The following is a 24,514-nucleotide window of genomic DNA, read 5'->3' on the forward strand; positions in this document are numbered from 1 at the left end:
AACCAAAGCCTGACCTTTTGCATTCCCTCCATGGGAAGCCTGGCTGTGTGGCTCCTTTATGACAGCATTTAAGCATATTTAAGTATCTCTAATAGTTACAAATAGGCTTCCTAGAACCAACATCCCCCTTTATTTCTCCTCCCTTTTACCGTCAAACTTCTTGAACAATTGCACTCTCCACTTTCCCATTTCTTTCTTTTATCAAAAAAAAAAAAAAAAAAGCAATTTACACTGGCTTCCATCCTTAACACTCTAGTGAAAGACATCTTCACTGTTACCAATAATCTCCTCACTGCTGTAGCACATGGCTGACTTTAAGTTATTATTTAACATGATCTTTTTCCCCAGTTTTATTAAGAAGAAATTGGCATACATGAGTGTATAAGTTAAGGTATACAGCATGATGATTTGATTTACATATGTTTTTTTTTTTAAGTATAGTTGATTTACAGTGTTGTGTTAGTTTCTGCTATACAGCAATAGTATATACATTCTTTATCAGATTCTTTTCCCTTATAGGTTAGTACAAGATACTGAATATAGTTCCCTGTGGTATACAGTAGGCCCTTTTTGTTTATCTGTATTATATATAGTAGTATGTATCTGTTAATCCCAAGCTCCTAATTTATCCCTCCCCTCTCTTTCCCCTTTGGTAACCGTAAGTTTGTTTTCTGTGTCTGTGAGCCTGTTTCTGTTTTGTAAAGAAGTTCATTTGTATCTTTTTTTAAGATTCCAAATATAAGTGATATCATATGATATTTGTCTTTATCTGATTTACTTCACATAGTATGATAATCTCTAGGTCCATCCATGTTGCTGCCAATGGCATTATTTCATTCTTTTTTATGGCTGAGTAATAATCCATTGTATATATGTACCACATCTTCTTTATCCATGCACCTGTTTCTTTGTTTTTTTTAAATAAATTTATTTATTTTTATTTTGGCTGCGTTGGGTCTTCATCGCTGCGCATAGTTGCGGCAAGCAGGGGCTACTCTTCGTTACGATGCGCAGGCTTCTCATTGCGGTGGCTTCTGTTGTCGCGGGGCACGGGCTCTGGCCGCACGGGCTTCAGTAGTTGTGGCACACAGGCTTAGTTGCTCCACGGCATGTGAGATCTTCCAGGACCAGGGCTCGAGCCCGTGTCCCCTGCATTGGCAAGCGGATTCTTAACTACTGCGCCACCAGGGAACTCCCTATCCATTCACCTGTTGATGGACATTTAGGTAGTTTGCAAGTCTTGGCTACTGTAAATAGTGTTGCTATGAACATTGGGGTGCAGATTTACATACGTTTTGAAATGACTATCGCAGTAGGCTTAGTTAACATCTATCATCTCATATAGATACAATAAAAACAAAAGAAAAAAATTCTCCTTGTGATGAGAACGCTTGGGATCTACTCTCTAAACAACTTTCCTATACATCATGCAGCAGTGTAAATTATAGGCATTTGACACTGAAGACTTCCTTTAAAAAATTTCTATTTTCCTGGTTTCTATGACACACTGCTGTTTCTTGTTCAATTCCTTTTTATGGTTGCCTTTTCTCTGTCTTCTTTGTGAACTCTCTGTCCCCTACTCTGTTTATGGCTCAGCACTCTATCTTGGACTCTGCATCTTCTCACTCTCCATGGACAGACATTCATGACCATGGAGTCACGTTTAAAAATTATATAGCCTCCCTCCTAAGCTCAAAATCTGAAATCGCCCGTTTCCTACTTTGACATTTTCATTTTCAGATTGTACTGGGACCTCAAACTCAAAACATAGAAAGCGAGTGAAAAAAAAAAGAGGCTGGGCTTTTGAGTTTGAATCTCACTTGCCCAATTTACCAGCTGTGTCACGCTGGACGTATTATTTAAATAAACTCTCTGAGGCTCAGTTTCCTTATTTGAGTTTTTGGGAAGATTGACTAAGATAATGTTCGAAAAACAAACAGCAGAGCTCCTGGCACATAGTAGGCATTCAATTGCTGTGCTCTCTGCAACCGCTGTGGTTCTGTTCTCAGTTTCTGACCTGTTAATACACCTAACTGTGCACATGAATAACTTGAGCTTTAACTTCTACTCCCCTTTCTAACTCACGCTCCACACTTAATCTCCTCGTTTTGTTGATGGTCCTATTTACATATGTCTCAGTACACCCGCTTCTTTAGGTATCCACTGGCCTTTCCCCACTGAGGACATCAGCATCTCCTGATTGTTTTCATGATTGATCATCATCATTAAAACCCACTGGTTGCCCTGTGTTCAATCTCAGTCACTTCAAATCCACAAACCCCGAAGTCACCAGATAATGTTTCATGATGTTCACCTAATTGAATCCTTTTAGCGCTTAACCATCACTTTCGGGATGAACATGGAAAGGCTTTATGGCTTTCTCCCCCACCTCATTCATCTTCACCTCTTGACGTTCACTTTATTACATGCTCTAACCCCACTGTGCAGTGGTCCACTCTTGATTTGGGTATAATTCTGTATATTAGCATACAGCAAATATTTTTAATGTATTATTTAATTTCATGATTTACAAAGTTATGTTGAGTCTTTTTCGAGAAAAATAACACAAAAACTTTATATCTCCCACTTTGAAGACCATATGGACTTAATATTCAAAGGAGGAGTGCAGAAAATAGTCTCATTTTCTGATTAAAGACAAGACTTAGAAGGCAGACGGTTAAATTCTGTGACAACGTACAAAAATACCAACGAGGAGCTGCCAATAGCTGCAAAAATGAAATGGAGATGTAAGTGAAATGGGACTAGCTCACAACTTTCACAATTAAGTACAAAACATAAAGTAGGTGGGAGAATAGCTTATGAGAAACATAACAACGTGAAAATATGTCCTGATAAACTGAATATTCAGGCAGCACTGGAGTAGAGGCTTAATTCCAGTTCAGTGCTTGCTTTGAGAAGAAATCTTCTAAAGCATAGATAGATTTCCTCATCTTTTTAATTGAAGTACAGTTGATAAACAATGTGTTAATTTCTACTGTACAGCCAAGGCCTTTAAGGGTTTTTTTTGTTTGTTTTTTTAATCAATCAAAAATGGAGGTGCTGGAAATTGAACCCAGGGCCTCATGCATGCTGAGCTTGTGCTCTACCACTGAGCTACACCCCCTCCTCCCTCATCTATTGTACCTGATTTGGGCCTTTTAGTGAGACCTTGCCTATGCCAACCATGATTTGCCATTCACAGTACATTTCTAAAATGTAAACTTTCAGTTGGTAGGGACTGCTGTTCCCAGAATATGCCATGTTGTCTCACTTCCTATCATTTTGTACACTATTTTCTTGCTTTGAATATTCTTTCCTGTTCTTAAGCTCTTTTCTTTAAATTCTACCCATCCTTCATGTCACATAACCTCTGGAAAGGCTGCTCTGAAGTCTTAACGCTTGGTCTGGTTCCCTTTCTGTGTCTTGTCCTGTGGTTGCACTTCTCACCCTGACGTGTGATCACCTCATTCTTGTGTGTGTCCCTGTTATACTGTCATCTCTGTAAGGTGAGGGACCGTGACTGATTCACCACTGTATGCCCAGAAGCTAGCAGAGTTCTGCCTGCCTTTTAAGAAGAGCTCAAAATCATTTGGAATCACACATTTAATACTTTTAAAAGGTGCAAGTCAAGAATCAGTGTTAAAAATCCTCTGCTTTCCTATAGAACCATTTTTTTTAATGTTTTCTATTTTCAGTAATTTTCTCTAGCCAATGCTAATAAATGCTCTATTTGGAAAATTAGTCCTATGACTAATTAGTCCAATGACACCTCTTTCAGTAATGGGCTTAGTGCACCCAGGAGGCTGTCAGCAAATTCTTCTCTCATAATGAGATCCCTTTCCTCATATGGGGACATGTTTTGATTTTGGTGTTGCTTTCCTCATTCAATATTTTTCTCTTCCTAATTTCCTTTTATTTCTTTATCATCTTGTCATCACCAAAGCATCCATTTTCTTTGTGCTGTTGTTTTCAGGGTGAAGGGAAATGGCCTTCTTGTTAGCACTTCTCTGGTGCCTGACAGCAGTCACTTCTCCCAGTGATTATGCTGGTAGCCGTGGGCCAGTCATTATCAAATATGAGGTTGCTGAAATTTTATGTACAAGAGCACGATGGTAGTTTATCACTCCAAAGAACTGATGAATGTTTTTAGGCAATTAAAAAATCTGTTAAGCTACTGGAATCTTCTTGAAGCTTTTATAGTCATAATTATCTGCCCAAAAGTTACTGCCATAAAAAAGCATTTTATCATAATTTATGGAAGTTACCTTAAAATTAGATTTTATTCTGTTTTTACAATGAAAAAATAATAATCTGGCTATAGAATGATAAAAATATAAGAGGAAATACAAATTGACATGAGAAGCAAAAAATGTAAGACATTCTCTTGCCTTTAAGGAATTTCCAGTGTGTGGAAAAAACAGACACATATAGATAGAAATAATCAGTGTTGACTCATATGTGTGGTATAATAAAGCCAGGCATGGTGTGGAATTTCAGAGTGTGAGAATGACCCTAGACACGAAGATCTGTGTTTCCATCCTGTCAATAGTTTAGCGTTATAGCCTCATGTACATTTATTACCCTTTTAAAGCCTTGGTTTCTTCATTCTGAAAAATTAGGTTATTAATGTACTTTACCTCACAAGAAGTATTTGAGGATTAAATGAGACAACATATATGCCTGATATTTTGAACTTATAGCAAATGTTCAGTTCATGATAACTATTATTTTAATTTGCAAAGCGCTATAAACAGAGGAATGGATAAAGAAGATGTGGTACATATACACAATGGAATATCACTCAGCCATAGAGAAGAACAAAAGAATGCCATTTGCAACAACATGGATGGACCTAGAGATTGTCATGCTAAGTGAAGTAAGTCAGACAGAGAAAGACAAATATGATATCGCTCATATGTGGAAACTAAAAAAAAAGGGTACAAATGAACTTATCTACAAAGCAGAAATAGAGTTACAGATGTAGAAAACAAACTTATGGTTACCAGGGGGTAAGAATGGGGGAGGGATAAATTGGGAGATTGGGATTGACATGTACGCAGTACTATATATAAAATAGATAACTAATAAGGACCTGCTGTATAGCACAGGGAAGTCTACTCATTACTCTGTTGTGACCTTTATGGGAAAAGAATTGAAAAAAGAGTGGATATATGTAGTATATGTATAACTGAGTCACTTTGCTGTATACCTGAAACTAGCACAACATTGTAAATCAACTATACACAAATAAAAATTTTTTTAAAGACAAAAAAAGGGCTATAAAGAGGATACAGAGGAGGAACTTTTAACCATACCTGGAAAGGACAACTGAGGAAAAGACTCAGCCACAAGGGCTACCGTCGCGCTACTTGGAAGGCAGAAAGTAAGCAGCAACACTGCGTAGTTCATACACATTGTTGCAGATCTGCTGACTCACCTTTGTGGCGTGAAAAGTAGCTGAATCTACCATTGCTTCACCTTTTCTTGGAACCTCCTTTAGCTCTCTGCCTCCTGTGCTACATGTCTCAGCTTCATGACAAAGGGAATGACTTCTGTGTTCATCACCAAGGGCAGAGCCAACAGGACATGGATTCAGCCCATCCATGTGTGTTTCCAGCTCATGCGTATGGATTCTATTCTGCTTTTGGTCTTCTCCATTTGCCTCCATACTCCTTTTGATTGCCTGCCTTGCTAACTTCAAGATCTAGCATTATATGAGGAGACACTGGTCTTACAGAAATGCTTAATAAGCCCCCACAATTGTGTAAGCCAGTCCCCCAAAACAAATCCATACGGGCACACACTCATTCACACTCTAACCTTCTGGTTCTTCTTGCCTGATTGTACCCTGACTGATATGTGTTCTGCTCTACCAGTCTTCCAGTTTTTCTTTCTCTGCTTTATGGTCTTGCCTTCCATTGCATGTAAATATCATGCCCAGAACAGAATCTTGACAAATTTCCCATTCGTGTCTCTGAACACAGTAGCAACCTTGTACGATGACATTAGACATATATTATATACCTTTATTTCAGAATTTCATTATCATTTTATAACATTAATCTATGAAATAAATGAAAATATAAATGTATAAATGAAATATTTAACAATAGAGCTGAATGACTGGTTGATATCATTTCTTCAAAAGCAAGATTACAGTATTTGTGTTTGCAGTAAAACAAACAATACATAACATTGAAGGAGCATACCATTTGTAAGACTGGTTATTCTAAAGGACAGCCCGTGTGTCTTCTAATCAGTTTTGTAAATATTAGAGGTTTTTACAAATTGACGAAAAGAAAGGATCAAAATAGGGTAGAATGCAAATAGCTGTTAATATTACTTCTATCAGGCTCTTTTTCTGCTTCTGCTAGGAGGGACTTTGACATTTAAAAAGATCAGAGACTGAAACAAAAGAAAAACTCAGAAAATTGCAAGTAAATAATTATCTTTCAGAAATACATACTTTATGTAAAGATACTATTCTTGGTTCTCATCATTTTTTGCTCCCACTCATGATTTTCTGTACTGCACTGGTGTCCATGGTAACATCCGTAGTTAATGAGTAGATTACCACTAATGTGCTACAACTGCCAATCACTTTTATTTTCTCAAATCATCATATTTTAAGCTTTACTTATTTATTTATTTTTACATCTTTATTGGAGTATAATTGCTTTACAGTGTTGTGTTAGTTTCTGTGTAACAAACTGAATCAGCTATACGTATACATATATCCCCATATCCCCTCCTGTTGCATCTTCCTCCCACCCTCCCTAACCCACCCCTCTAGTTGGACACAAAGTACCGAGCTGATCTCCTTGTGCTATGCAGCTGCTTCCCACTAGCTATCTATTTTACATTTGGTAGTATATACATGTCAGTGCTACTCTCTCACTTCATCCCAGCTTACCCTTCCTCCTCCCCATGTCCTCAAGTCCATTCTCTATGTCTGTGTCTTTATTCCTGTTCTGCCCCTAGGTTCTTCAGAATCTTTTTTTTTTTTTTTAGATTCCATATATCTATGTGTTAGCATACGGTATTTGTTTTTCTCTTTCTGACTTACTACACTCTGTATCACACTCTCCAGGTCCATCCACCTCACTACACATAACTCAATTTCATTTCTTTTTATCGCTGAGTAATATTCCATTGCATATATATGCCACATCTTCTTTATCCATGCATCTGTTGATGGACACTTAGGTTGCTTCCATGTCCTGGCTATTGTACATAGAGCTTCAATGAACATTGTAGTATGTGCCACATCTTCTTTATCCATTCATCTGTTGATGGACACTTAGGTTGCTTCCATGTCCTGGCTATTGTAAATAGAGCTGCAATGAACATTTTGGTACATGACTCTTTTTGAATTATGGTTTTCTCAGGGTATATGCCCAGTAGTGGGATTGCGGGGTCGTATGGTAGTTCTATTTGTAGTTTTTTAAGGAACCTCCATACTGTTCTCCATAGTGGCTGTATCAATTTACATTCCCACCAGCAGTGCAAGAGGGTTCCCTTTTCTCCACACCCTCTCCAGCATTTATTGTTTCTAGATTTTTTGATGATGGCCATTCTGAACGGTGTGAGGTGATACCTATTGTAGTTTTGATTTGCATTTCTCTAATTATTAGTGATGTTGAGCATCCTTTCATGTGTTTATTGGCAATCTGTATATCTTCTTTGGAAAAATATCTCTTTAGATCTTCTACCCATTTTTGGATTGGGTTGTTTGTTTTTTTGATATTGATCTGCCTGTGCTTCTTGTATATTTTGTAGATTAATTCTTTGTCAGTTGCTTCATTTGCAAATATTTTCTCCCATTCTGAGGGTTGTCTTTTCGTCTTGTTTATGGTATCCTTTGCTGTGCAAAAGCTTTTAAGTTTCTGTGCCAGTACCATACTGTCTTGATGACTGTAGCTTTGTAGTATTGTCTGAAGTCTGGGAGCCTGATTCCTCCAGCTCCGTTTTTCTTTCTCAAGATTCCTTTGGCTATTCGGGGTCTTTTGTGTTTCCATACAAATTGTGAAATTTTTTGTTCTAGTTCTTTGAAAAATGCCATTGGTAGTTTGATAGGGATTGCATTGAATCTGTAGATTGCTTTGGGTAATATATTCATTATCACAATGTTGATTCTTCCAATCCAAGAACATGGTATATCTCTCCGTCTGTATGTATCATCTTTAATTTCTTTCATCAGTGTTTTATAATTTTCTGCATACAGGTCTTTTGTCTCCTTAGGTACGTTTATTCCTAGGTATTTTATTCTTTTGGTTGCAGTGGTAAATGGGAGGGTTTCCTTAATTTGTTTTTCAGATATTTCATCATTAGTGTATAGGAATGCAAGAGATTTCTGTGCATCAGTTTTGTATCCTGCTACTTTACCAAATTCATTGATTAGCTCTGGCAGTTTTCTGGTAGCATCTTTAGGATTCTCTATGTATAGTATCCTGTCATCTAAAAACAGTGACAGTTTTACTTCTTCTTTTCCGGTTTAGATTCCTTTTATTTCTTTTTCTTCTCTGATTGCTGTGGCTGAAACTTCCAAAACTATGTTGAATAATACTGGTGAGAGTGGACAATCTTGTCCTGTTCCTGATCTTAGTGGAAATGGTTTTAGTTTTTCACCATTGAGAACGATGTTGGCTGTGCGTTTGTCATAAATGGAATTTATTATGTTGAGGTGAGTTCCTTCTATGCCTACTTTCTGGAGACATTTTATCATCAATTGGTGTTGAATTTTGTCGAAAGGTTTTTCCGCATCGATTGAGATTACCATAGGTTTTTTTTTCAATTTGTTAATATGGTGTATCACATTGACTGACTTGCATATATTGAAGGATCCTTGCATTCCTGGGATAAACCCCATTTGATCATGGTGTATTATCCTTTTAATGTGCTGTTGGATTCTGTTTCCTAGTATTTTATTGAGGAATTTTGCATCTATGTTCATCAGTGATATTGGCTTGTAGTTTTCTTTTTTTGTGACATCTTTGTTTGGTTTTGGTATCAAGGTGATGGTGGCCTCGTAAAATGAGTTTGGGAATGTTCCTCCCTCTGCTGTATTTTGGAAGAGCTTAAGAAGGATAGGTGTTAGCTCTTCTCTAAATTTTTGATAGAATTCACCTGCGAGGCCATCTGGTCCTGGGCTTTTGTTTGTTGGAAGATTTATAATCACAGTTTCAATTTCAGTGCTTGTGATTGGTCTGTTTATATTTTCTGTTTCTTCCTGGTTCAGTCTCAAAGGTTGTGCTTTTCTAAGAATTTGTCCATTTCTTCCAGGTTGTCAATTTTATTGGCATAGAGTTGCTTGTAGTAATCTCTCATGATCCTTTGTATTTCTGCAGTATCAGTTATTACTTCTTTTTCATTTCTAATTCTATTGATATGAGTCTTCTTCCTTTTTTTCTTGATGAGTCTGGCTAATGGTTTATCAATTTTATCCTCTCAAAGAACCAGCTTTTAGTTTTATTGATCGTTGCTATTGTTTCTTCATTTCTTTTTCATTTATATCTGATCTGATTTTTATTATTTCTTTCCTTCTGCTAACTTTGGGGGTTTTTTTGTTCTTCTTTCTCTAATTGCTTTAGGTGTAAGGTTAGGTTGTTGATTTGAGATGTTTCTTGTTTCTTGAGGTAGGATTGTATTGCTATAAACTTCCCTCTTAGAACTGCTTTTGCTACATCCCACAGGTTTTCGTTCATCATGTTTTCACTGTCATTTGTTTCAGGTATTTTTTTTTTTTTTTTTTTTTTTTTTTTTTTGTGGTATGCGGGCCTCCCTCTGTTGCGGCCTCTCCCGTTGCGGAGCACAGGCTCCGGACGCGCAGGCTCCGGACATGCAGGCTCAGCGGCCATGGCTCACGGGCCCAGCCGCTCCGCGGCATGTGGGATCCCCCCAGACTGGGGTGCGAACCCGGTTCCCCTGCATCGGCAGGCGGACGCGCAACCACTGCGCCACCAGGGAAGCCCTGTTTCAGGTATTTTTTGATTAACTCTTTGATATCTTCAGTGATCTCTTGGTTATTTAGTAGCGTACTATTTGGCCTCCATGTATTTGTATTTTTTGCAATTTTTTTCCTGTAATTGATGTCTAGTCTCATAGTGTGTGGTCGGAAAAGATACTTGATACAATAACAATTTTCTCAGGTTTACCAAGGCTTGATTTGTGTCCCAGGATATGATCTATCCTGGAGAAAGTTCCATAAGCACTTGAGAAGAAAGTGTATTCTGTTGTTTTTGGATGGAATGTCCTATAAATATCAATTAATTCCATCTTGTTTAATGTATCATTAAAAGCTTGTTTTTCCTTATTTATTTTCATTTTGGATGATCTGTCCATTGGTGAAAGTGGGGTGTTAAAGTCCCCTAGTATGATTGTGTTACTGTCGATTTCCCCTTTCATGGCTGTTAACAGGTGCTCCTATGTTGGGTGCATAAATATTTCCAATTGTTATATCTTCTTCTTGGATTGATCCCTTGATCATTATGTAGTGTGCTTCTTTTTCTCTTGTAATAGTCTTTATTTTCAAGTCTATTTTGTCTGATATGAGAATTGCTACTCCAGCTTTCTTTTGCTTTCCATTTGCATGTAATACTTTTTTCCATCCCCTCACTTTCACTCTGTATGTGTCCCTAGGTCTGAAGTGGGTCTTTTGTAGACAGCATATATACAGGTCTTGTTTTTGTATCCATTCAGCCAGTCTATGTCTTTTGATGGGAGCATTTAATCCGTTTACATTTAAGGTAGTTATCAATATGTATGTTCCTGTTACCATTTTCTTAATTGTTTTGGGTTTGTTATTGTAGGTGTTTTCCTTTTCTTGTGTTTCCTGCCTAGAGAAGTTCCTTTAGCATTTGTTGTAAAGCTGGTTTGGTGGTGCTGAATTCTCTTAGCTTTTGCTTGTCTGTAAAGGTTTTCTCTGTTGAATCTGAATGAGGTCCTTGCTGGGTAGAGTAATATTGGTTGTATGTTTTCCCCTTTCATCACTTGAAATCTTTCCTGCCACTCCCTTCTGGCTTTGTAGAGTTTCTGCTGAAAGATCAGCTGTTAACCTTATGGGGATTCCCTTGTATGTTATTTGTTGTTTTTCCCTTTCTGCTTTTAATATTTTTACTTTGTTATTAATTTCTGATAGTTCGATTAATATGTGTCTTGACGTGTTTCTCCTTGGATTTATCCTGTATGGTACTCTCTGTGCTTCCTGGACTTAACTATTTCCTTTCCCATGTTAGGGAAGTTTTCAACTATAATCTCTTCAAATATTTTCTCAGACCGTTTCTTTTTCTCTTCTTCTTCTGGACCCTTGTAATTCGAATGATGATATGATTAATGTTGTCCCAGAGGTCTCTGAGACTGTCCTCAACTCTTTACATTCTTTTTTCTTTGTTCTGCTCTGTGGTAGTTATTTCCACTATTTTATCTTCCAGGTCACTTATCCGTTCTTCTGCTATTGATTCCTCCTAGAGAATTTTAAATTTCATTTATTGTGTTGTTCATCATTTTTTGTTGGCTCTTTTATTCTTCTAGGTTCCTGTTAAATGTTTCTTTTATTTTCTCCATTCTGTTTCCTAAGATTTTGGATCATCTTTACTATCAATACTCTGAATTCTTTTTCAGGTAGACTTCCTATTTATTCTTCATTTGTTTGGTCTGGGTGTTTACCGTGCTCCTTCATCTTTTACGTATATGTCTGTCTTCTCATTTTGCTTAACTTACTATGTTTGGGGTCTCCTTTTCACAGGCTGCAGGTTCATAGTTCCTGTTCTTTTTGTGTGTGCCCCCAACTGGGTAAGGTTGGTTCAGTGGGTTGTGTAGGTTTCCTGGTGGAGGGGACTGGTGCCTGTGTTCTGGTGGGTGGGGCTGGAACTTGTCTTTCTGGTGGGCAGGGCGGTGTCTGGTGAGGTGTTTTGGGGTGTCTGTGAACTTAGTATGATTTTAGGTAGCTTCTCTGCTAATGGGTGGGGTTGTTTTCTTTTCTTGCTTGTTGTTTGGCATGGCATGTCCAGCACTGGTCTTTGAGTGGAGCTGGGTCTTAGCATTGAGATGGAGATCTCTGGGAGAGGTCTTACTGATTGATATTATGTGGGACCAGGTGGTCTCTGGTGGTCCAGTGTCCTGAACTCGGCTCTCCCACCTTAGAGACTCAGGCGTGATACCAGTGCGGTGCTCAAGACCCTGTCACCCACACGGCTCAGAAGAAGAGGGAGAAAAAAAGAAAGAAAATAAATTAATTAATTAAAAAAATGAAAATAAAATAATTAAAAGAAAAAATAATTATTAAAATAAGTTTTTAAAAAGTAATTAAAAAAAAAGGAGAGCAACCAAACCAGTAAATAAACCCACCAATGATATTAAGTGCTAAAAACTATACTACGATAAAGATAAAAATCAGAAACAACTCAGTTGCAGATAGCAAACCCTAAGTCTACAGTTGCTGCCAATGTCCACTGCCTCAATTTTCAGATGATTCGTTGTCTATTGGGGTATTCATATATGAAGGGTACATCAAGTTGACTGTGGGGATTTAATCTGCTTCCCCTGAAGCTGCACGGAAAAATTTCCCTTTCTCTTCTTTGTTCGCACAGCTCCTGGGGTTTAGCTTTGGGTTTGGCCCCACCTCTGCATGTAGGTCGCCTGAGGGCGTTTGTTCCTGCCCAGACAGGAGGGCGTTAAAGGAGCGGCTGATTAAGGGGCTCTAGCTCACTCAGGCTGAGGGGTGGGAGGAGTATGGAATGAGGGGGTAGCCTGTGGTGGCAGAGGCCAGCATGATATTGGAACCACCTGGGGTGCACCGTGTGTCCTCCCGGGGAAGTTGTCCTTGGATCACGGGACCCTGGCAGTGGCGGGCTGCATAGGCTCTTGGGAGGGGAGGTGTATATAGTGACCTGTGCTTGCACACAGGATTTTTGGTGGCAGCAGCAGCATTAGCATTTCATGCCTGTCTCCGGTGTCCACGCTGATAGCCACGGCTCGCGCCCATCTCTGAAGCTCGTTTAGGCGGGGCTCTGAATCCCCTCTCCTTGCGCACCTGGAAACAACAGTTTCTTGACTCTTAAGCAGTTCCAGACTTTTTCCCGGACTCCCTCCCAGTTAGCTGTGGAGGGAGTTAGCCTCCCCCTTCAGGCTGTGTTCATGCAGCCAACCCCAGTCCTCTCCCTGGGATCTTAACCTGAAAAGCTGGAGCCTCAGCTCCCAGCCCCCACCCACCCCAGCAGGTGAGCAGACAAGTCTCTCAGGCTGGTGAGTGTTGGTCAGCACCGATCTTCTGTGTGGGAGTCTGTCCGCTTTGCCCTCTGCACCCCTTTTGCTGCGCTCTCCTCCGTGGCTCCGAAGCTTCCCCCCTGCCCACTCCCCATCTCTGCCAGTGAAGGGACTTTCTAGAGTGTGGAAACTTTTCCTCCTTCACAGCTCCCTCCCTGAGGGGCAGGTCCCAACTCTATTCTTTTGTCTCTGTTTTTTCTTTTTTTCTTTTGCCCTACCCAGGTACATGGTGAGTTTCTTGCCTTTTGGAAAGTCTGAGGTCTTCTGCCAGTGTTCAGTAGGTGTTCTGTAGGAGTTGTTCCACATGTAGATGTAGTTTTGATATATTTGTGGGGAGGAAGGTGATCTCCATGTCTTCCTCCTCCGCCATCTTGAAGCACGCCATCCAATCACTGTTTTCTTAAAGTCAATGCAAATTCTCTCTAATTTCAGTGGTTTTCTCATTCCCTCTTTCCGTGATAAACAAGAGCTGAATCTGTACCAGGAGCGCATGGCATCAAAACATGGCTATCTTCTGCCTTATCTGTTTTACCACCTTGGCGAGTTTTATCAAGTTAATAACATTTATTCATAAATACTTGGACAGATTGAAAACCTCCCTGTTCTCTTTGCATAATGAACATGAAAATAATAGATGATCATATGTCGAATTATTCATGGAAGGCACTGTGCCTTAGGTACCATATTGATGAGTATACCTCAATATTTTTCTATTAAAAAACGGTTTATAGTATTAAGAGCAACAGACAAGAATAAAACATAATTTAAGAAACTGCAGCCATGTTTATTTCTAGTGAAGTACAGACTCCTTTTGGCTCTACTTCTAGTGAAGTACAGACTCCTTTTGACTCAGTCTGTACTTCACTAGAAATAAACAGTGTAAGAAAGTTAGGGAGTGTGAGAAAGTTAGGAAGTGCTAGAGTAACGTTTTCCATACACAGTACTTTCCAGAAATTGATTCATGAAATCAGCTTGGTTGGTCATGGTAATCCCTCTTTTATGACATCAAAGAGAAAAGGATAGGATAGGATAGGACAGGATAGACAAGTCAGATTGTATCATGTGCAGTAGGAGTTAATATTTTGTGAAATTTAATTTAATTTGAAATTGAATGTAAAATGTATTCCTCACCACTGTTATTGTCCCCTGAAAGAATAATATCACACTTTCTCTTGATTCTGTGAGATTTTAAGTTAAATTTTTTTTTAATTTTAAAAATATGGCATTTATTTCCTGGAATTATCATAAGAATAGGAAGGAAATAAAGACATGTCTGAAAAATATAAACAATTTCTACCGTAAGAATTCTACTTATTTATGAACTTATTAAAAAATTAAAAGTTAACCAAAATTCTTCTCATGGACAAAATTGTCTTTGTTTATGACAACATATTTATAAGTTGCTTGGGCTAGATGATGAAACCTTGATTGTATGGATTTACAGAAGAGAAGCCAAAAAGAGAATTATACTGCTCAGCTTTGGAAAAAATGAGATAATTAAGTTAACTTTTATTCCTTGAGATTATAGTCTGGATACCAACTGGATGTTCACATACCAACTGGATATTCATATGTGTAGGCTGTTGTCCAATAGCTTCTAGATTCAAATCTATTTTTCTGAAGAATTCCAATCTCTTCATCACCATAAAATTTCTTGTATCATTTCCTAGGGCTGCCCTAACAAATTACTACAGACTAGGGAACTTAAAACAACAAAAATGTTTTTCACTGTTTTGAAGGCTACAGGTTTAAAATCAACGTGTTGGCATGCCTGTGTCCTCTATTCTCACTTCTAGTGATTGCTGGCAGTGCTTGGTATCCCTGGACTTGTATTTGTATAGCATCACAGGGCTGTGTGATCACACTGCATCTCCTCACTGCATGCATCTCTTCCGCTGTTAGTCCAAGCTGGCAGTGTTTCTGCTGAGATGGTTGATGGACCTATGAGTCACGTGCCTAATCTCTTCACCAAAAGATTAACCAGACATAACCTTGGCTCTATTTCCAGCTCTCTGAATAGGCTTAGAACTTTCCCAGCCATCAAATTCTGGTTCCTTTTTGCTTAGCAGTTCTTTCCTCAAGTTATCTCTTTCCCCTAACTTTTTACTATGAGCAGCAAGAAGAAAGAAGACTGCACCTTCTACACTTTTCTTGGAAATCTCAGCTAAATATCCAGGTTCATCCCTTACAAATTCTACTTTTCACCCAACAGGAGAAGACAATGTAGTCAAGTTCTCTGCCACTTTATAAATAGCATCCTCTTTTATTCAGTTTCCAATAACATGTTACTCATCTCCACCTGAGACCTTACCAGAAGCACTTTGAATATTTCTCGACATATTCTGTTCACGTTGATATATGAATTTGCCAACATAAAAGCTTTTTCTATAGTTCTCACTTCTTTCTGAGTTCTCACCAAAATCACTATTTATGTCTGTGTTTCTAACAACAGTCTCTTCAAGGCAATCTACGTTTTTCTATCATGCATCACAAAATTTTTCCAGTCCCTACCCATTATTCAATTCCAAAACACTTCACCATTTTTAGGTATTTGTTAGAGCAGCATCCCACTCCTGGCACCAAAATCTATATCAGTTTCTTAGGGCTTCCATAACAAAGTACTACCTGGATTTAGTATAATGCTACAGTAATCAGGACAGTGAGGTATTGGTGAAAGAATAGACACATAGATCAATGGAACAGAATAGAGCCCGGATATAGTCAACATATCTTTGACAAAGAAGCAAAGGAAATTCAATGGAGAAAGGATAGTTTTTCAGTAAGTTTTGCTCTAATAAATGTACATGAACATGCAGAAAAATGAATCTAGACACAGACTTTTCTCCTTTCACAAAAATTAGCTCAAAATAGATCATTAGCCTAAATGTAAAACACAAAACTACACAACTTCTAGAAGATAACATAGGGGAAAATCTGTAATGACCTTGGGTTGGGTGATAACTTTTTAGATACGACACTGAAATATGATTCAAGAAAGAAAAAATTGATCGATAAGTTAACTTCATTAAAATTAAGAAGTCATCTGGAACATGAACCAAAATGTTAGGGTTTGCTAAAGTTGGGTGGTGGGCACATGGTTTGTTATGTTCTCATTGTACTTTTCTGGGTGTCTGAAATTCTTAGTATTAAAAATAATTTAAACTAAAAAATAAGAAAATTCTGATATTTTTCCTGTATAACATTTCCTGAAAATATTTTATTTAACTCTGTACATTCTTTTTTTAAAAATGTATCTTCATCATCACTAAAAATGTGTTTTGAATGATCTAACATGATTATTGCTTGAGATGCAGATGTTTGACCCAGGTATGGTATTGTAACTGAAAATTTGAGGACTCAAAGACTCATTTGCACAGCACTTCAACAGTTCTTCTTTCTTTAATTCTTCCTGTGGATGTAGATTTGTGGTCTCCACAGATAATTTTTCACTCTTTTGTTTTCATAATGACATTCAGTACTCAAAACCATGATAACACCCCCAAGAGTAATTAGCAAATTTGCATTAAATTTCTTTGCCCACTTTTACTTTAGAGAGATGAGCTCTCTAAGAAGCCAAAGAGACTGTTGACAGTTTGGGTGGTGCCTTCCTTAAGTGTCAACTTTCAAAATAAAGTCATTGAGAGAGTGTTCTCTAATATGGAAGACTATATCAGGACTCAAATATTAAATTATTACACTTTTTCTGAAAGACAGTAAGGAGGGGACAATCCCATGTTTTATACTCAGATATAAGTTATTACCAGTTAAGCTTTTCCAGCAGAGACTAGGCTCCTTCATTTATGAGCTGTCCTGGGCATTCAAATACTCTAGTACCTAGAATTGTGCGTGGCTTATAGTATATGTTAAGTAAATGCTTGTGAATGAATGAATGAACGAAATAGAATTTGCATTAGTTAAGTATGAGTGTACATGAGGGTTGTGTGCTGTAGAATACTCGGGTAAAAATCACATCACTGACAACATAATTGTCTGTTGAGTATGTCTTTTTTTCTGGTACTTGGCAAGCAAGTGTCTTAACAAGTTAAGTATACATTAAGAGAAATTTCTGACAAGAAATAAGAAAATGTTTAACAGAGGTAGAGTTACTATGGACTATGACCAGCAATAACGTTGGTGTTAGTGCTACAAACTACAAACTAGGTTCTGAAACAATTTACTTCCTTGTGCATGAAAAGCATCCCAGAAGGAATTTTTGCCATTTAAGAGAAAAGGATTATGTAAAATAGTTAAATTTAAAATATTTAAACATAAAAATCATGCAAATTTTTAAATATTTAAATATGGAGTCATATTATGAATAACTTGACTTTAAGAAAAAATACCTTGGTAAAATTAATAATTATATGTATCAAGTAGCTTGAAATGTAGTAGCCATTATTGTCAATAGCAAATCAACACAAGAGTTGCATTTTGCGACAGTAATAGCTTACTTGGCACCTCTATTTACAAAAAATTCCCTTTTGGTGAAACTTAATTATGTGCTTTGAAGACTTATTACAAATATTCTCTTTCAGCTGCCTGGCATATTTGTTGTCTTCTGTAAAGCTTATTTTAAAATGGTATTTTACTTCAAACAGCAAAATAAATGGGCTTCAGGAAATTTCATACCTATTTTGTAAAGCTGTGTAAAGAAGCATATTACTTTGTTACAAATAAATTATTGTCATACGTATTTTCCATTCTATTCTTAACCAATAGATATCACCCACTTCTCTCTTCAGATTATTGAGTGCCCCTGAACTCTCTTAAAGAAGATTTTGACAGTCTGTCTAAACCATTTTTTATCACATTGCTTGCAGGAGACTACTCTGTTTTGACTAGAATATGAAGTGTCTGCAGCACATTAAGAAAAAAGGCAATTCATTAATAACTATAAAATCTTTGAAAAGATAGTTAAATCATTTCATGCTACATTGTACTATTTAAATTGCCCTAAATGTTTATTACTGGTTTTGGTGATTCTAGGTAAATATACGACACAATGGTAACACCGGTAAACAAATGTTCCCCAAAGAGTAAATTGCATACCACTGGTGAAGCAAAATATTATTTTAGGTAATACAGAGACCAACATTGTCTAATAGTAACACATTTATATTAACATGTATGGTAGCTTGTCTACAAAAATGATCCCCCATGAACCATTCTTTTCTGTTTTCAAGCCATTTTTAGTTACCTGCCACATTGAGTCTAGGTGAGTTGCTTTAACCAGTAGGATGTGGCAGAAGTGATGTTGTGCCATTTTCAGACCTAATCTTTAAGGAGACCTGACCCCTTCAACTTTTTGTGATTTAGGAAGATCTGAGCCACCAATTAAGAAATCTGGTTTCCATGCTAGACTATGGGACAAGACCATGTAGAAAAGCCATTTGGAGGGGAGAAGATCTGGAACCACATGCAGAGAGAGACAGAGGTCAGCCACCTCAGTGTCCCAACTGAGCCCAGAGTTCCATCTGTCCCAAGAACAGAGTCACAGTCACATGAATAAAGACATTCTGGAGGTTCCAGCCTCAGCACCATCTAACTGCAGCAACAAAACAGACCCAGACCAGACCCAGATCAGCAGAAGAGCCATCCAGCTGAGTTCTAGTCAATTTTTAAATCATGAGAGATAGTAAAATTGTGTGTGCGTGTGTGTGTTTTTTAAAGGTTACAAAGTTTTGGGGTGGTTTATTACACTGCAACAGACAATCAAAATGGAAACTGATAGCAGAAGTGGGTACTGCCATAGCAAAAAAAAAAAAAAAAAAAATGTGGCATTGGTTTTGTTATTACGCAGCAGGTAGAGACTGGAAGGGCCTGAAGGTATTGTTAATGGAACCTGGAAAGTATGGACATCAGGATGAGAGGCTGAAGAAAAGGGAACTTGAGTTGTATAACAATAGGAAATTCATAAAACAGCTGCCTGAGATGATATGGAAGATAGAAGAGACATCTAAGGAACTTGTCATTTTAGCTATGGAGATTTCCAGACAGAAAGTTGAAAGTGCCAATGGACTTATTTTGACCCCCTTTGATGAAGTATGGGAGGCCTGAGATGAGCTAAAGAATTCAGTTTGCAAACAGCATTTAGAGGAATGTAATGAAATCAAGGCTTGCTAAGTCTGAAAATACAATGGTTTCTCACCCCAAGTATCTCCTGTAAAAAGACTCTCAAAAATAATAATAGACCTCAGTGCTAAGATCACATCTATAGCAAAATGTAACCTCAGGTAAAGATCAAGTACAGGTTACACCTGTAAGACCCTTTGTGAAAACCTCAGGAAAATGTAAGGCAAGTGTACAGGCCATATCATCTAGACAAAAGGTTTCTAAAAGTCTGAGGGCATTCCTTATAGACCACCTCTAATAGGTAATAGGGTGTCTAAGAGAACATCTAAGAATCTTAAGGGTGTTGTTCCATAGCAAGCTGACCCATGGCTCAAGTAGAGAGGGGCTTATCTTGAAGAGATTTGTGCTTATGGCTTCTGTCTAGTGGAGCGGATTATACCATAATACCTAGATGGCTTAAAAGTTCATTTAGGGGCTCTACTAGCTCAGATTAAAGGGTAAAGAGACAGTTGAATAAGAAAAGAGACCTCTGAGCCCTTGAACTACAAGAATAAAAAGAAGAGAGAAATTTCCTTAAGTTGCCCACTCAGGCCATTTCTCATGGAAAAAGAAGAATAACCTCAGAAATTAGAACCAAGAGTCCAGAGGACAGAGCTGAGTGATTAGAAGAATCACTCTCAGGAAGCAAAATTTGGTCTAAATCAATATTCACTCCCTGGCCCAGAGCCAGGGCAGTTGGAAACACGTATCTGTCTAGATTTCATAACTGCTATGGTCTAGTGTCTGTTACATGCCTTCCCAAATCTTTTTGAATGAATTGTCTCTTTCAGTACTCCTGTTTCTGTCTCATCTTTGTTATATTTTGCCAATTCCAGGCCTAAGCCTTAAAAACTCTTTGTTATCTTCTGTTTTTGCACTTTTGTGAGTCCTGAAAGACCACACAGGACATCCAGCTACCCTGCTGAAGAGAACAATGTAGAGGCCTAGTGGAGAGGGAGAGACCCCAAGACTACATTGAGGGAGAGAGGCCCAGCCATCCCATTGCTACAGCTGAGCCCTGTCTTCTAGAACCATCCACATCAGGCCACCAGACATATCAGTGAAGCCACCTTGGACATTCCAGCCCAACCAGCAGTAAATGCTGCTGCCTGGGGGTCCTCAAATAAGAAGAGCAAAAAATCCATCCAGGTGAACCATAGCCAAACCAGAGGATTTTGAAGAAAATAGAATGGTGGTTATTTTAAGATAATAGGCATTGGAGTGCCTTATTATGAACCAATAAAATGATGTGTTTTGGAAACAAATGTAGCAATTACCTAACACCCGTGATCCCCAACAGATTGCTGCCTTTAGTGGATTCACCCAGATAGTGGATTCACCATAATATTTCAAGCCTACCCCCTGAATGCCTCAAACCTACAGAAACTGAAACGTCAATCATAATTTTTTAGAAGGATGCAAAGTATAAAAAATGTGGGTTTTTACTGTGGGTTTTTAAAAATTTTATTTTTTATTTAAGTATAGTTGATTCACAATGTTGTATTAATTTGTGCCGTACAACAAAGTGACTAAGTTATACACATATATACATTCTTTTTCATATTCTTTTCCATTATGGTTTATCACAGGATATTGACATAGTTCCCTGTGCTATGCAGTAGGACCTTGTTGTTTATCCATTCTATTTATACCAGTTTGCATCTGTGAATCCCAAACTCCCAATCCATCCCTCTCCCACCCTCCTCCCCCTTGACAACTACCAGTCTGTTCTCTGTTGCTGATTCTGTTTCATAATTAGGTTCATTTGTGTCATATTTTAAGTTCCACATATAAGTGACATCATATGGTATTTATCTTTCTCTTTCTGACTTACTTCACTTAGTATGGTAATCTCTAGGTCCATCCATGTTGCTGCAAATGGCATTATTTCATTCAGTGTCACATTTAAACACAAGGTTAGAGATGCTGAAATTTTGGCAGGTTCTTTAGTAAATTTGCCATTAAAAAATGATAAAAATCACGTTTGTGAATGGAATAAATACAGTGATTGATAAAGTGCTTTCATCAAAAAGTTTATTTTAATACTCTAGATATGGCAGAAACCAAAGAAATGATTACTATCTTAAGTGTGGCCATGTACAATTCATTAACAACTGTTTTGCAGATATGAGTGTGTAAAGAATTCCATGAAGACTTTTTTCATTCAACCATTGAAAATAGCTATGATTAGAGATTTCTAAATAATTTGACAACTCCATCCCAACTAGTAACATAAACTAAACGTGATAAACTGAGTTAAGCACTGACACTACAGATGTATTTGGTCTTAGGCTAAGAAAACCTGTTTCAGGCATTTAAGTTGTTAACAACAGAAGCAAATTATATTCTGTGTTGAACACATAAGGAATTTTTGGTCCCATTAGTTATACACAGTTTTTTAGGAAAAGTATTTTTTCATCAGTTAAAATTTCCATCTACATTAAGCGTAGACCTCCAAATTCTTGACTGTTTGTGAAGAGATAGGGAATGTTTACAAAAAACTGCTCTTTCAGACTGAATTATGTTGACTCTCAGAAAATATTGAGTGTTTTATCTGGTAGTTAGAACTTTACCTTTCTCTGGAAGAAATATTTAATCAGTAAGATTTTTATGCAAGAATTTGCAAATTAATTTTGTACAAATAATGGCTCATTCAAAAAGTCTGAATGGATGAGGATTAGTCAGGATGGGTTAGATGAAGCTGTGGTGATAAATAATCCCCCATATTCTTTGACTTGCAAAATATGAGTCTGTGTCCTACTCAGTTTGGCTAGAACCCAGGTCCACAACAGTGGCCTTCATTTTATTTTTTATTTTTTTGCTTTGAAGACATATCTTTTAATATGTGAGCAAGAGCCATTAGAGAGGAAAGTACCTATGCGGTGCCTTCCACAATGCCAGAGGGTATTCAGCACTGGCATTCCAAGGCTGGTGAAAATGACTTTCTTTCTTTCTTTCTGTATGTGTGTGTGTGTGTGTGTGTGTGTGTGTGTGTGTGATTTTTTTTAAATTGAAGTATAGTTGATTTACAATGTTGTGTTAGTTTCAGGTGTACAGCACAGTGATTCCGTTACATTGTTTTTCAGATTCTTTTCCCATATAGGTTATTACAAGATATTGAGTATAGTTCCCTGTGCTATACAGTAGGTACTTGTTGATTATTTTGTATATAGTGATGTGTATCTGTTAATCCCAAATTTCTAATTTATCCCTCCTCCCCACCTTTCCCCTTTGGTGACCATAAGTTTGTTTTCTATGTCCATGAGTCTGTTTCTATTTTGTAAATAAGTTCATTTGTATCATTTTTTTAGATTCCACATATAAACGATAGCATATGGTATTTATGTTTCTCTGACTTACTTCATTTAGTATGATAATCTCTAGGTCCATCTATGTTACTGCAAATGGCATTATTTCATTCTGTTTATGGCTGAGTAGTATTCCATTGTGTGTGTGCGTGTGTGTGTATATAGATACATATATATATATATACATATATATATACCACATCTTCTTTATCCATTCATCTGTAGATGGACATTTCAGTTGCTTCCATGTCTTGACTATTGTAAATAGTGCTGTTTTACAACCTGATGGGACAGATTACCACTATCAAAGCACTGCCATTTGCCATGGCAGGGGCAAGAAAATATAAGGAATCCGGCACTGACTCTTAAAGCTTCCACCAGGAAGTGGCCCACATCATTCCGTTCACCAAAGCAAATCACATGGTGAATTTCAAGAAGGCAGTGAAGTGCAAGCTTACTGTGGGCCAGGAATCATGAGAACTAGAGTATTGTTAGCTTCCTAACGACACCATAACTTCTTTACAAGTTAAGTTTGCTTAAGTATGAAGTCAAAAAGAATGTAAGCATCACATAATTAGAAGTACACCTACCTCCTTTATCAAATTGATGTCTTGTCTAATCTGCTTATGAAATTTTTTAAAGAGTTTGCTAAAAAACATTGGAATTATTATAAAAAGACACTTGAAATATTTGGAAAAAGTTCTTGATAAACATTTTTCTCAGTCAGAAGGCACTGGTGAGTGGAGAATGAATCCTTTTCTTACCATGTGTGGGCAAAGTACTGATATAACTACATTCATTCATTCATTCTGTAGATTACTTCAGATGACAATTTGAAATCAAAGTCTAACAAAGGTCACATATCTTCTCAGGAACTAACCCTCAGTATCCAACTATGTTAGAGAAAAAAGTAATTATTTTGCTTTCTGATGCCATATGCAAAGTTTTGATTCTTTATTTAACATAAAAACTTTAAAAAGCAAAAGCATTTTAGTCAGGAACCTCATCTTCACCTTATGCTAAACCAAATGTGCCTTTATCACTGACTAATCAAAAACATCATTTTTTCTCACTGAGTAACGTAAGTTTTGATGTGCAGTTTTGCAAATTGACTAGATTTAGCATTACTTATATAGTCTTTAACATAAAAGCTTGGTTTTAATTACATTTATAATCACTCTACTTAGGGCAAGTGAGATCATTTTAAATGCATGGCAGTGATACAAAATTATTTTAAATACATGTATTTTAATACAGGGTAACAAAGTGTAGAGTAAGCAAAAGTACAGGTGGGACACACATACAGCCAAAAACTGTGGAAGAGTAATGCAAATGCTGATGTTTAGAAAGCAGTAATATAATAAATGGATTATAAATAATTGTTTGAATTAAAATAGAAAAATAATTGGCTGAAGTTTGTTCTGAGTTAAAAGTTATCTTACTTTCTTTGGGACTTTTAATCATGAATAAATTTTGGAAGTGCTGAAGATTTAAAAGTACTCCCTCCAATTTAAAAAACCTGATTTTCGGGGCTTCCCTGGTGGCGCAGTGGTTGAGAGTCCGCCTGCCGATGCAGGGGACACGGGTTCGTGCCCCGGTCCGGGAGGATCCCACATGCCGCGGAGCGGCTGGGCCCGTGAGTCATGGCCGCTGAGCCTGCGCGTCCGGAGCCTGTGCTCCGCAACGGGAGAGGCCACAACAGAGGGAGGCCCGCGTACCACAAAAAAAATAAATAAATAAAAAACTAAAAAATAAAAATAAAAAACCTGATTTTCTAAGGCTACTTATTAATAAACTTTCAAAAATCTGAAAAAAAGTGTATTGTGAAAAAT

The 24,514-nt window shown here is 37.5% G+C and overlaps 1 non-coding gene across 1 annotated transcript; it reads right to left on the reverse strand.

The window, feature by feature from the left end:
• Positions 1–3,052: 3,052 nt before the first annotated feature.
• On the reverse strand, positions 3,053–3,124 carry TRNAA-AGC (transfer RNA alanine (anticodon AGC)). Its single transcript has one exon. It is a non-coding gene; the product is annotated as a tRNA-Ala (tRNA).
• Between the last annotated feature and the right edge of the window lie 21,390 nt (positions 3,125–24,514).

The sequence above is a fragment of the Physeter macrocephalus genome, chromosome 19 (assembly GCF_002837175.3).
Source record: "Physeter macrocephalus isolate SW-GA chromosome 19, ASM283717v5, whole genome shotgun sequence".
Classification (NCBI taxonomy): Eukaryota; Metazoa; Chordata; class Mammalia; order Artiodactyla; family Physeteridae; genus Physeter; species Physeter macrocephalus.